Genomic DNA, 11,891 nt, shown 5'->3' on the forward strand with positions numbered 1-11,891 from the left:
AATAGAATACCAGATGGTTATTTCAGGTGTGTTTCTCTGGATCAGTACGTATCACCTGAAGGTGGTGGAAACCGCTCATCTCTAGCGTCATTAATCACTCTTTGGGATAGAAGACAGCATTTGGAGGGTTATTTCCAAGCTCTATCCTGTGTTTCTCTGGATCAGTACGTATCACCTGAAGGTGGAAACCGCTCATCTCTAGCGTCATTAATCACTCTTTGGGATAGAAGACAGCATTTGGAGGGTTATTTCCAAGCTCTATCCTGTGTTTCTCTGGATCAGTACGTATCACCTGAAGGTGGAGGAAACCGCTCATCTCTAGCGTCATTAATCACTCTTTGGGATAGAAGACAGCATTTGGAGGGTTATTTCCAAGCTCTATCCTGTGTTTCTCTGGATCAGTACGTATCACCTGAAGGTGGAAACCGCTCATCTCTAGCGTCATTAATCACTCTTTGGGATAGAAGACAGCATTTGGAGGGTTATTTCCAAGCTCTATCCTGTGTTTCTCTGTTGTGAGTAAGGATCTATCTGTTCTGTTTGATGGTGGAAACAGCTCGTATCTGGTATCCTTACCATGCGATCGGAGTTAAACTCTGCTTGCAACACACAAACACACACACACACACACACACACACACACACACACACAAACACACACACACACACACACACACACACACACACACACACACACACACACACACACACACGTGGTATTCTTTTGATCATTTCGGAGGTGAGTACCTATCTCACTGGCTGCCGTGGAAACCAATCATTTTAGAGTCCCCTTGCAGTCCGCACACACACACACATACACACACACACACACACACACACACACACACACACACACACACACACACACAGCCAGGTGGGCCAGACAGACCTCCATTACCAGCCTGGTCTCATAGACTAGACATAACATAGTAAATGTAAATCCGGGAAACACATATTAGCATGACATGTTACATTTGATATGGTTACATAAGACTGATGGTTACTTAAAGCAAAAACAAAAGTAAGGAGGTCGAGGTGGATAGGTAGGGGAATAACGCAATCGTCTCGCAACCCAAAGATTGCGAGCTCCAATCTCATAACATATCATACGTTTGGTTTGGGATCAAGGACAACTTTAGCATTTTAGCTAAATAGCACCTTTTCAACTACTTAGTACTTTTTTAGCTACTTTGCAACATGCTAAGGCATGTTAGCTAACCCTTCCCCTAACCTTAACCTTTTTAGCTAACCCTTCTGCTAACCCTTAACCTAACTCCTAACTCCTAACCCGAACCTTAACCCTAACCCCTAGCCTAGCTAATGTCAGCCACCTAGCTGTCACGGTTCATGAATCCACTGCCTCCTTTTCTCTCTCTCTCTCTCTCTCTCTCTCTCCCGTGTTTGTGTGGGCGTGGTTCCCAATCTCGGCCTGATTGTCTGCGCCAGCTGGAATCACTTATCTACCCTTTATATGTTCTGTAACCAGTGTTTCTTGTTGTCAGATCGTTGTTACTTCCCTGAGGTTGTGTCGTGTGTCCGTACTCATCTCTCGCCGCCCTTGTGTGGATTATCTGCTGTGCTCCTTCCTACCCATCCGGACACTCTCCCCTGGGTTTCTCAGCACGCTCACATAGGAGGATGCGCCCTAGTCCCTGGGTCGGATTCCGTCTGAGTACAGTCTGTCTGTCCTGTTGCTGCTGTAACCTGTATTCATTAAACCATCGTTGCTTGCATCTTGCATCCGCCTCTGTATTGTTACAGAACGATCTGACCAGACCATGGATGCAGCGAGTTCAACGAGTCTGACCGAATTCATTTCCCGTAGTATCACGAGAATGGATCAACAAGAGGAGAACATCTCCAGCACAGGTCGGGAAGTACAAGCCATTGCGACGCAGGTATCCCAGCTGACCCAACAATTACAACATCTGAAGGGTCTCGCTGCGCCACCTACACCGGCAGTTCAACCCGCCCCGCCAGAGCCGGATTCCCAGCTAGAGCCACGGCTACCGACACCAGAGGGTTATTCAGGTGATCCTGACTATTGCAGAGCTTTTCTTACGAGATGTTCCATGCATTTCTCGTTGCAGCCACGGACCTTCAACCGTGAACAGTCTAAGGTAGCATTCGTACTCACACTGCTATCAGGCAAAGCGGCTCTTTGGGGAACGGCGGTGTGGGCGAACCAGGACCCATGCTGCACCTCTTTCCAGACACTCTCCGAGGAGATGAGAAGGGTCTTCGATCGGGCCGTGGCGGGTAGGGAGGCGGCCAGACTACTCGCTGACCTTCGCCAAGGAGACCGTTCAGTATCGGAATACTCCATCCAATTCCGCACTCTGGCCGCAGAGTGTCAGTGGAACGAGGAGGCGCAGTGGGACATGTTCCTGCATGGGCTGGAGGACCGGATCCAGAAGGAGATTTATGTTCTGGACCTTCCCAGGAGTTTAAATGGACTAGTGGAACTAGCCTTGAGGGTCGACGCTCGTCTGAGTCGTGTTGGCCGCCGAGCATGCCCTAACAGACCGTATAACGACACGGAGGGCTGGCATGCCAGCGGCGGGAACACGGCCAGTTCAACCTCCGCTCACGAACCCATGCAGCTGGGAGAGCTCGCCTCTCCCGGGAAGAGAGGGAGAGGCGGAGATCCCAAGGACTCTGTCTCTACTGTGGTAGAGCGGGCCACTTTATCCACTCCTGCCCGGTAAAAGATTAGGCCCGGTAGTAAGAATGAGGCTACTATCGGGTGGTGTCACCACAGAGAAGACCTCATCATCTACTCTCCTCCCGGTAAGACTAAGATGGGCCAACCACACGCACGACACCCAAGCCTTACTGGACTCAGGAGCAGAGGGTAATTTCATGGACTTCAAGCTCGCTCACAAACTCCAGATTCCTATCACCTCACTCACGCACAAGATATCTGTCAACGCTCTCAATGGTCAAGAACTACCCAACATTTCTCACACCACTGAACCTATCACACTCATCACTTCTGGCAATCACACTGAGACACTATCATTTCTACTCATGGACTCACCCCTTGCACCATTAGTTCTCGGCCACCCTTGGCTCACCCAACACAACCCCAGAGTTGACTGGGGTCATAATTCTATATCCATGTGGAGTAACAAATGTCTTGAGTCCTGTTTAGTGTCTGCTTGTTCGTCTGTGTCTGATTCTGTGTTTCTAGAGGAGGCGGTGGATTTGTCTAACGTGCCCGTTGAATACCTCGACCTGAAGGAGGTGTTCAGTAAGTCCCGTGCTGCTTCTCTTCCTCCCCATCGTCCCTATGACTGTGCAATAGAATTATTGCCAGGTGAGTCTCCGCCTAAAGGCAAGTTATATTCACTCTCTGTTCCTGAGAGGGAGGCTATGGAGAGATACATCTCTGGTTCTCTGGCATCTGGATTCATTCGTCCTTCCTCTTCTCCAGCGGGGCGGGGTTCTTCTTTGTGGAGAAGAAGGACGGATCTCTGCGTCCTTGCATTGATTACCGTGGGTTGAATAACATCACAGTGAAAATACCTATCCCTTACCGTTGATGTCCTCAGCCTTTGAAAGGTTACAGGGAGCATCCGTGTTCACTAAGTTGGATTTACGTAATGCATATCATTTGGTTCGCATAAGGGGGACGAATGGAAGACCGCGTTTAACACCCCCAGAGGGCACTTCGAATATTTGGTCATGCCTTTTGGGCTATCCAACTCCCCAGCGGTTTTCCAGGCACTCGTAAATGACGTGCTGAGAGATATGATTGATCAGTTCATATATGTTTACCTGGATGACATACTGATTTTTCTTCTTCTCTCCAGGAACACGTTCAGCACGTCAGACGAGTGCTTCAGAGGTTGTTGGAGAATGGACTTTTTGTCAAGGCGGAGAAATGCATTTTCATGCACAATCCGTTCCATTCCTAGGTTACATCGTCTCGACTGAAGGTATTCATGGATCCTGACAAGGTTAAGGCTGTGGTGGATTGGCCAAGCCCAGATTCCCGTAAGGCCCTACAGAGGTTTCTGGGATTCGCCAATTTCTACCGGCGTTTCGTTCGCAACTTTAGCCAGATAGTCGCTCCTCTTACCGCCTTAACCTCCCCCAGAGTGACGTTCAGGTGGTCCGATACAGCCGAGGCTGCATTCGTCAAACTCAAGAGCCGCTTTGTTTCGGCTCCCATCCTCATAGCTCCCGATCCCTCGCGTCAGTTCGTGGTGGAGGTGGACGCTTCAGAGGTGGGGGTAGGTGCGGTACTTTCCCAACGTTCCTCTTCTGACGACAAGATGCACCCTTGCGCGTTCCTTTCCCATCGGTTATCACCTGCGGAACGCAACTACGACATTGGCAACAGAGAGTTGTTGGCAGTGAAGTTAGCACTGGAGGAGTGGCGCCATTGGTTAGAGGGTTCGGGGTACCTTTTATAGTTTGGACCGATCACAAAAATTTGGAATATATCAGAACCGCCAAGCGACTCAACTCCAGGCAGGCGCGGTGGGCACTCTTTTCGGACGTTTTGACTTCTCTCTCTCGTATCGCCCGGGTTCCAAGAATGTCAAACCCGATTCCCTTTCTCGCATTTTTGACCATTCCGAACGCCCATCCACTCCCGAGTGCATCCTACCCGGGACCCTAGTGGTCTCCACACTCACATGGGAGGTTGAATCGAGGGTCAAAACGGCCATAGAAGGGGTAACGCCTCCGCCCGGTTGCCCGCCTAATCGGTTGTTTGTGCCGGAGGGTGTCGGTCCGATGTTATTCGGTGGGGGCATTGCTCCAACGTAGCGTGTCATCCAGGAGTCAGTCGCACTAGCTTTTGGTTAAGCAACGCTTTTGGTGGCCACTGATGGCTCGTGACATTCACAGTTTTGTCTTGGCTTGCTCGGTTTGTGCCACTGGGAAGACTTCTAATCGACCCCCAGATGGGTTACTCCAACCGCTGTCGGTCCCTTCGAGACCCTGGTCCCACATCGCGCTAGATTTTGTTACCGCCCTCCCGCCCTCCCAGGGCAAGACGGTTGTTTTGACCGTGGTGGACCGGTTCTCGAAGGCGGCTCATTTTATTCCCTTGCCTAAATTACCATCTGCCAAGGAGACAGCGGTAACTGTCGTGGATCACATCTTTCGCTTACATGGTCTGCCGATGGACGTAGTTTCTGACAGGGGGCCCCAATTTGTGTCCAAGTTTTGGCAAGAGTTTTGTAGGTTACTGGGAGCGTGTGTCAGCCTGTCTTCAGGGTTTCATCCCCAGAGCAACGGTCAAGCGGAGAGGGCCAACCAAGATTTGGAGAGAGTGTTGCGATGTTTGGTTTCTAAGAATCCCTCTTCCTGGAGTCAACAACTCTCTATGGTTGAGTACGCTCACAATTCGTTGCCAGTGGCAGCCACGGGTCTCTCTCCGTTTGAGTGTAGTTTAGGTTACCAGCCACCTATCTTTCCCAGTACGGAGTCCGAGGTGTCTGTTCCCTCCGCTCACGCTTTCATCCAGAGGTGCCGTCACGCATGGTGCAGAGCCTGTGAGACTCTTCTCCGGGTGGGGGCGCGCACCAAGACTAAGGCCGATCGCCACCGGTCGAAGCCTCCGGTATACGTCGTTGGCCAAAGAGTGTGGCTTTCTACTAAGAACATTCCACTCCGATCCGTTTCGAACAAGCTTGCCCCCAAATTTATCGGCCCGTTCAAAGTCACCAGGATCATTAGTCCGGTGGCAGTCCGGCTCCAGCTTCCTCCGGCGTATAGGAGAATTCATCCTACCTTTCATGTGTCTAAAATAAAACCTGTGTTTCAGGCACGCATTAACCCACCGGTCCCGGTTCCCCCGCCGCCACGACTTGTTGATGGGGAACCCACCTTTTCTGTCAATCGTATTTTGGACTCTAGAAGGAGGGGACGCGGATTCCAGTACCTGGTGGACTGGGAGGGTTACGGCCCGGAGGAGAGAAGTTGGGTACCTGCTAGGGACATTCTGGATCACTCCCTTATCGATGATTTCAATCGACAGGTAAATTCGCCTGGGAACGCCAAGAGGCGTTCCTAGGGGGGGGGGTATTGTCACGGTTCATGAATCCACTGCCTCCTTTTCTCTCTCTCTCTCTCTCTCTCTCTCTCCCGTGTTTGTGTGGGCGTGGTTCCCAATCTCGGCCTGATTGTCTGCGCCAGCTGGAATCACTTATCTTCCCTTTATATGTTCTGTAACCAGTGTTTCTTGTTGTCAGATCGTTGTTACTTCCCTGAGGTTGTGTCGTGTGTCCGTACTCATCTCTCGCCGCCCTTGTGTGGATTATCTGCTGTGCTCCTTCCTACCCATCCGGACACTCTCCCCTGGGTTTCTCAGCACGCTCACATAGGAGGATGCGCCCTAGTCCCTGGGTCGGATTCCGTCTGAGTACAGTCTGTCTGTCCTGTTGCTGCTGTAACCTGTATTCATTAAACCATCGTTGCTTGCATCTTGCATCCGCCTCTGTATTGTTACACTAGCAGCCTAGCTAGAATTCGTAACATATCATACGAAATTGCAAATTCTTAATATATTCAACATTTAGCAAATTCATAACATAAACGAAACGTAACATATCAAACTAGATGAAGTGTTACGAATTTACGTGCAAAATAATACGAAGTTGTCTGAGACCAGGTTGCCATTACAGGAACACTTCAGAAACAGGACCTCTTCCCTCTCGCCCCTGTCTCCTCTTTCATCCTTTCATCTTCCCTCTTATTAATCCTCCATTTCAGCTACTTTTTTTTCATTTCTTGTTTTACCTTTAACTTTCACAATTTTTGCCTTAACCAAATTGCCCTTCGGCTACAATAAATATTTTATTCTGTTATTTTCAGTTCTGTTCTTTTATATTTGGTTACTTTTAACAATAGAGTGCCTTTTTATTTATTTACATGATTTTATATTCTCCGTGAAGTGGAGATGGTGAAAGCGCTGATGAGTTTGTTAAAATTAATACCTCAAGTTAGCATTGATCTCTCTATTCAGCAGCTCTCTCTGCTGCTGTATCTGTGGCTCATTGAGCATTTAACACTATTGATTATGGAGGTGACACTACTGACACTATTGATTATGGAGGTGACACTACTGACACTATTGATTATGGAGGTGACACTACTGACACTATTGATTATGGAGGTGACACTACTGACACTATTGATTATGGAGGTGACACTACTGACACTATTGATTATGGAGGTGACACTACTGACACTATTGATTATGAGGTCTGGAGGAAACACTAGGCTAGGCATACTTTCTTTCTCAAATGTCCTAATATTAAGCACATTGCTTCTCTTTACGACAGAGGAGTATAGCCTATCTGGCTGGGATGAAAATGAATGGGGGGGAAATGCCTCCTCCAGTTGCTATTTCAGTGCATAGATGACGTGTCTTTTGTTCCCGTTGCCACGGTTTCAATACAGGTGCATGATAATGGTCCATTCTACATAAAAATAAAAATAAATTTCACTGTCTGATTTTAGTATATATAAAGACAACTTTAAGAATAGTCTGATGGGTGATGACCGCTGCCTCCCGGTGATAATGGTCCATTCTACATCCAAACTCATTTCAGACATATATTATTTAGCATATGCAAAGACCAGATTAAATCAAGAATAGTCTGATGGGTGACAATATTAGCCTGTCATTTGTGTAAATGAAATATTATCACTTGTGTGCAGTAAGGCAAGAAACAGCACATGCCTTTTATTTTTTGTGCAACTTCCCAAAAAATCATAGATGCATACCTCATGTAGCCCTTAGACCTATACATTTTGATAAGGTTTGCATAACAACCGAGGTGGCAAACTATCTTCTTAAAATTACATAAAAAACAGGTGTAGAGTGGCAACATACGCAGCGTTTCATGTTTGGGGAAGATCATTTTCACCGTAAAAAAAAAGCACAACAGTAATTAAAAAATGACAAATAAAAATGACATGCATAATCACGTTTTGTGGTCACTTTTGAGAATGGTGTTTTTCCCGCTAATTGACTGCAAATTTGGAACATTCGGGTATTCAACCTACTGCTGTGCGCACATTGCTGCTCTTATAATGTGAAGAAATAGCCTAATATTGTATCAACATTGTAAGTTAAACGTTCTGATCTGTTGCATCAGCCTCATTGCTCTTAAAATGTTTTCTGTATTCATTTGGAATCTAGCGCATCCCACAACTGTCCAAGACTCCGCTTGGATACGCCATACCATCTGGTTTGTGTTTAGTGGGACTATCATTTGTTTTTCAAAAGGTCAATTACTCAACAGACCTCCAGGCTGTGTAAGGGCTATTTGACCATGAGAAGGAGAGTGATGGAGTGCTGCATCAGATGACCTGGCCTCCACAATCACCCGACCTCAACTCAATTGAGAGGGTTTGAGATGAGTTGGACCGCAGAGTGAAGGAAAAGCAGCTAACAAATGCTCAGTATATGTGTAAACTCCTGCAAGACTATTGAAAAAGCATTCCAGTTGAAGCTGGTTGAGAGAATGCCAAGAGTGCTCAAAGGGTGGCTACTTTGAAGAATCTCAAATATTATATATGTTGCTTTGTGAAACACTTTAACACTACATGATTCCATATGTGTTATTTCATAGTTTTGATGGTGTCACGACTTCCGCTGAAGTTGGTCCCTCTCGGCGTTCGGCGGTCGACGTCACCGGTTTTGTAGTCGCCCCCTGATCCATGTTTCATTTTCGATATGTTTTGTCTTCATTATACACACCTGGTTTGCATTCCATGATCATTGTTCCCTATTTAACCCTCTGTTTTTCCCGTTGGTTTTGTGCGTGTTTGTTATTGTCAAGTTGTCTCGTTTTGTGACATGGATATTTTGTGGAAATATTGTTTTTTGAGTAAAGTCACGGTTATTACTAATTTTCTGTGTCCTGACTCTGCCTTACCCGCATCACCTAGACACTCTGACAGATGTCTTCACTATTATTCTACAAGGTAGAAAAGTGTAAAAAATTAAGAAAGGAAGAAAAACCCATGTCAAAACCTTGACAGGAAGTGGATATTCTTTCACATTGGATCTTTTCTTTTTACTGATCTCTGAATCCTGCCCGTTGAGAATCCAATTTGATTGGTTGATCATTAATACAAAGGCAGTGTTCAAATACTCTTTACTTTTTTACTTTTTCGTCATTATTTAATGAGGATAAAAAATATAAAAAATGTAAGATATTAAAGGATGGAAATGAATGGTCTTTACCTCACCCACTTTCCTATTCACAATGACGTCAATGGCGCCTTGACGTTTCACGTTTGACGTTTTGTTATGTGCTGCTGGGATGGAGGTCATTAAAATATGCAGCCATGCTTGTGAATAGGTTGTTGTCTAACAAACTGAATATTTCAGTAAAAAAAAACATATTAATGCTTCATGTCAATCAGAGAATTAATGTGAACACTGTAACCTACCTGCTGAAATTGTATCTTGTTTCAAAGATATGGTGCGGTGGGGAATATATAACGTTTGTATTGTATTTGAGGAGCTTATGTAACACAGGGGAGGGTAGAGATCAAGACCCCAAGATGACTGCAACAACAACCGCTGTTGAATTCATTTCAATGTCATATTTCATTTTATATCTCTGGCACTTTTATTAAAAACAACAACAAAAAAGCTTGTCCCCTTTCAACTGTGTGCGTCAAAGCTTTTTATAGGGCACCTTTCTTTGTCACAGACAGGCAAGTTTACTGCCCTATAGTCGGCTGTTCACGTGTATCGTGTGTGTGTGTGTGTGTGTGTGTGTGTGTGTGTGTGTGTCCTGGTGGGCCATTCATAGCAGCACCAATGACATCAACACAGAGCTGAGTCAAAGTCTACACTTATACACACACACACACACACACACACACACACACACACACACACACACACACACACACACACACACACACACACACACACACACACACACACACACAGTCTGACCAGAGTAGAGACCAGGGTAGAGACCAGGGTAGAGACCAGAGTAGAGACCAGATTAGTGACCAGAGTATTGACCAGAGTAGAGACCAGATTAGTGACCAGAGTATTGACCAGAGTAGAGACCAGATTAGTGACCAGAGTATTGACCAGATTAGAGACCAGATTAGTGACCAGAGTATTGACCAGAGTAGAGACCAGATTAGTGACCAGAGTATTGACCAGGGTAGAGACCAGATTAGTGACCAGAGTATTGACCAGGGTAGAGACCAGAGTAGTGACCAGAGTAGAGACCAGATTAGTGACCAGAGTATTGACCAGGGTAGAGACCAGAGTAGTGACCAGAGTATTGACCTGGGTAGAGACCAGAGTAGTGACCAGAGTATTGACCAGGGTAGAGACCAGAGTAGTGACCAGAGTATTGACCTGGGTAGAGACCAGAGTAGTGACCAGAGTATTGACCAGGGTAGAGACGAGAGTAGTGACCATAGTATTGACCTGGGTAGAGACCAGAGTAGTGACCAGAGTATTGACCTGGGTAGAGACCAGAGTAGTGACCAGAGTATTGACCTGGGTAGAGACCAGAGTAGTGACCAGAGTATTGACCTGGGTAGAGACCATTGACCAGAGTGGGTAGAGACCAGAGTAGTGACCAGAGTATTTACCAGGGTAGAGACCAGAGTAGTGACCAGAGTATTGACCAGGGTAGAGACCAGAGTAGTGACCATAGTATTGACCTGGGTAGAGACCAGAGTAGTGACCAGAGTATTGACCTGGGTAGAGACCAGAGTTGTGACCAGAGTATTTACCAGGGTAGAGACCAGAGTAGTGACCAGAGTATTGACCAGGGTAGAGACCAGAGTAGTGACCATAGTATTGACCTGGGTAGAGACCAGAGTAGTGACCAGAGTATTGACCTGGGTAGAGACCAGAGTAGTGACCAGAGTATTGACCAGGGTAGAGACCAGAGAAAGGCTCAAAGCCACAATGAAACGCTCCCAGACACATCTACTTTTTTTCTCTTGTTTTTTTCTGGTGCAACTTCAGATGGAGAAAAATATCTACTCATATCCGCATTATAAAGGCCAACCTAGTGGTTAGAGCGTTGGACTAGTAACCGGAAGGTTGCAAGTTCAAACCCCCGAGCTGACAAGGTACAAATCTGTCATTCTGCCCCTGAACAGGCAGTTAACCCACTGTTCCTAGGCCGTCATTGAAAATAAGAATTTGTTCTTAACTGACTTGCCTCGTTAAATAAAGGTAAAATAAAAAAAAATTAACAACAGCTCAATCTGAATTTCAGGAAGTATTAGTTGTTAGATTCATTTAAACATGAATACCCAGACCCAAACTATCTCATTTCTCACAGTATCACAGGTCAACTGTAATGAAATTAGACGGTGGAACCAAAGTGATTAATTCATGACTGAATACACTGAAGAGTAGAAAAAACATAATTGGGATATCAAGGAGTCCAGATGTTTACCAGACATTAATAACGAGTGAGAATTTGCCTCAAACACAGATACACACACACACACACACACACACATTCTAGACAATAATCAACACCTCCTTCTGTCACACTCAGTGGCTGCAATCAGTGTTCTCTCAAATTTAACTACACTGATTCAGAGACCGTAGCTGTGTTCGATTACCCATAATAACACACTGTACACTACATACTTAATGAGTATACACTATAAACTATTAGTTCATTTTTAGTATACTGTAAACGAACAGTATCCTTTCTGTTGAGTGTACAAGCTCTATGCCTCTCCAAACTGGAGTGCCAAAGTGCGCTCGTAAATTCAGTGCGTTGTCAGATTGTCCGTTCGTAAATTCAAAGTGTTTCGCTATAGGGTCGATTTGAGCATTCTGACCTTACAACGACCTCACAACGGCAGTCAAGCATCCAAGCTAACGTTGGCTAGCTTGCTAGCTACTTCCAGACACA

Source organism: Oncorhynchus nerka, linkage group LG16 (genome assembly GCF_034236695.1).
Source record: "Oncorhynchus nerka isolate Pitt River linkage group LG16, Oner_Uvic_2.0, whole genome shotgun sequence".
Classification (NCBI taxonomy): Eukaryota; Metazoa; Chordata; class Actinopteri; order Salmoniformes; family Salmonidae; genus Oncorhynchus; species Oncorhynchus nerka.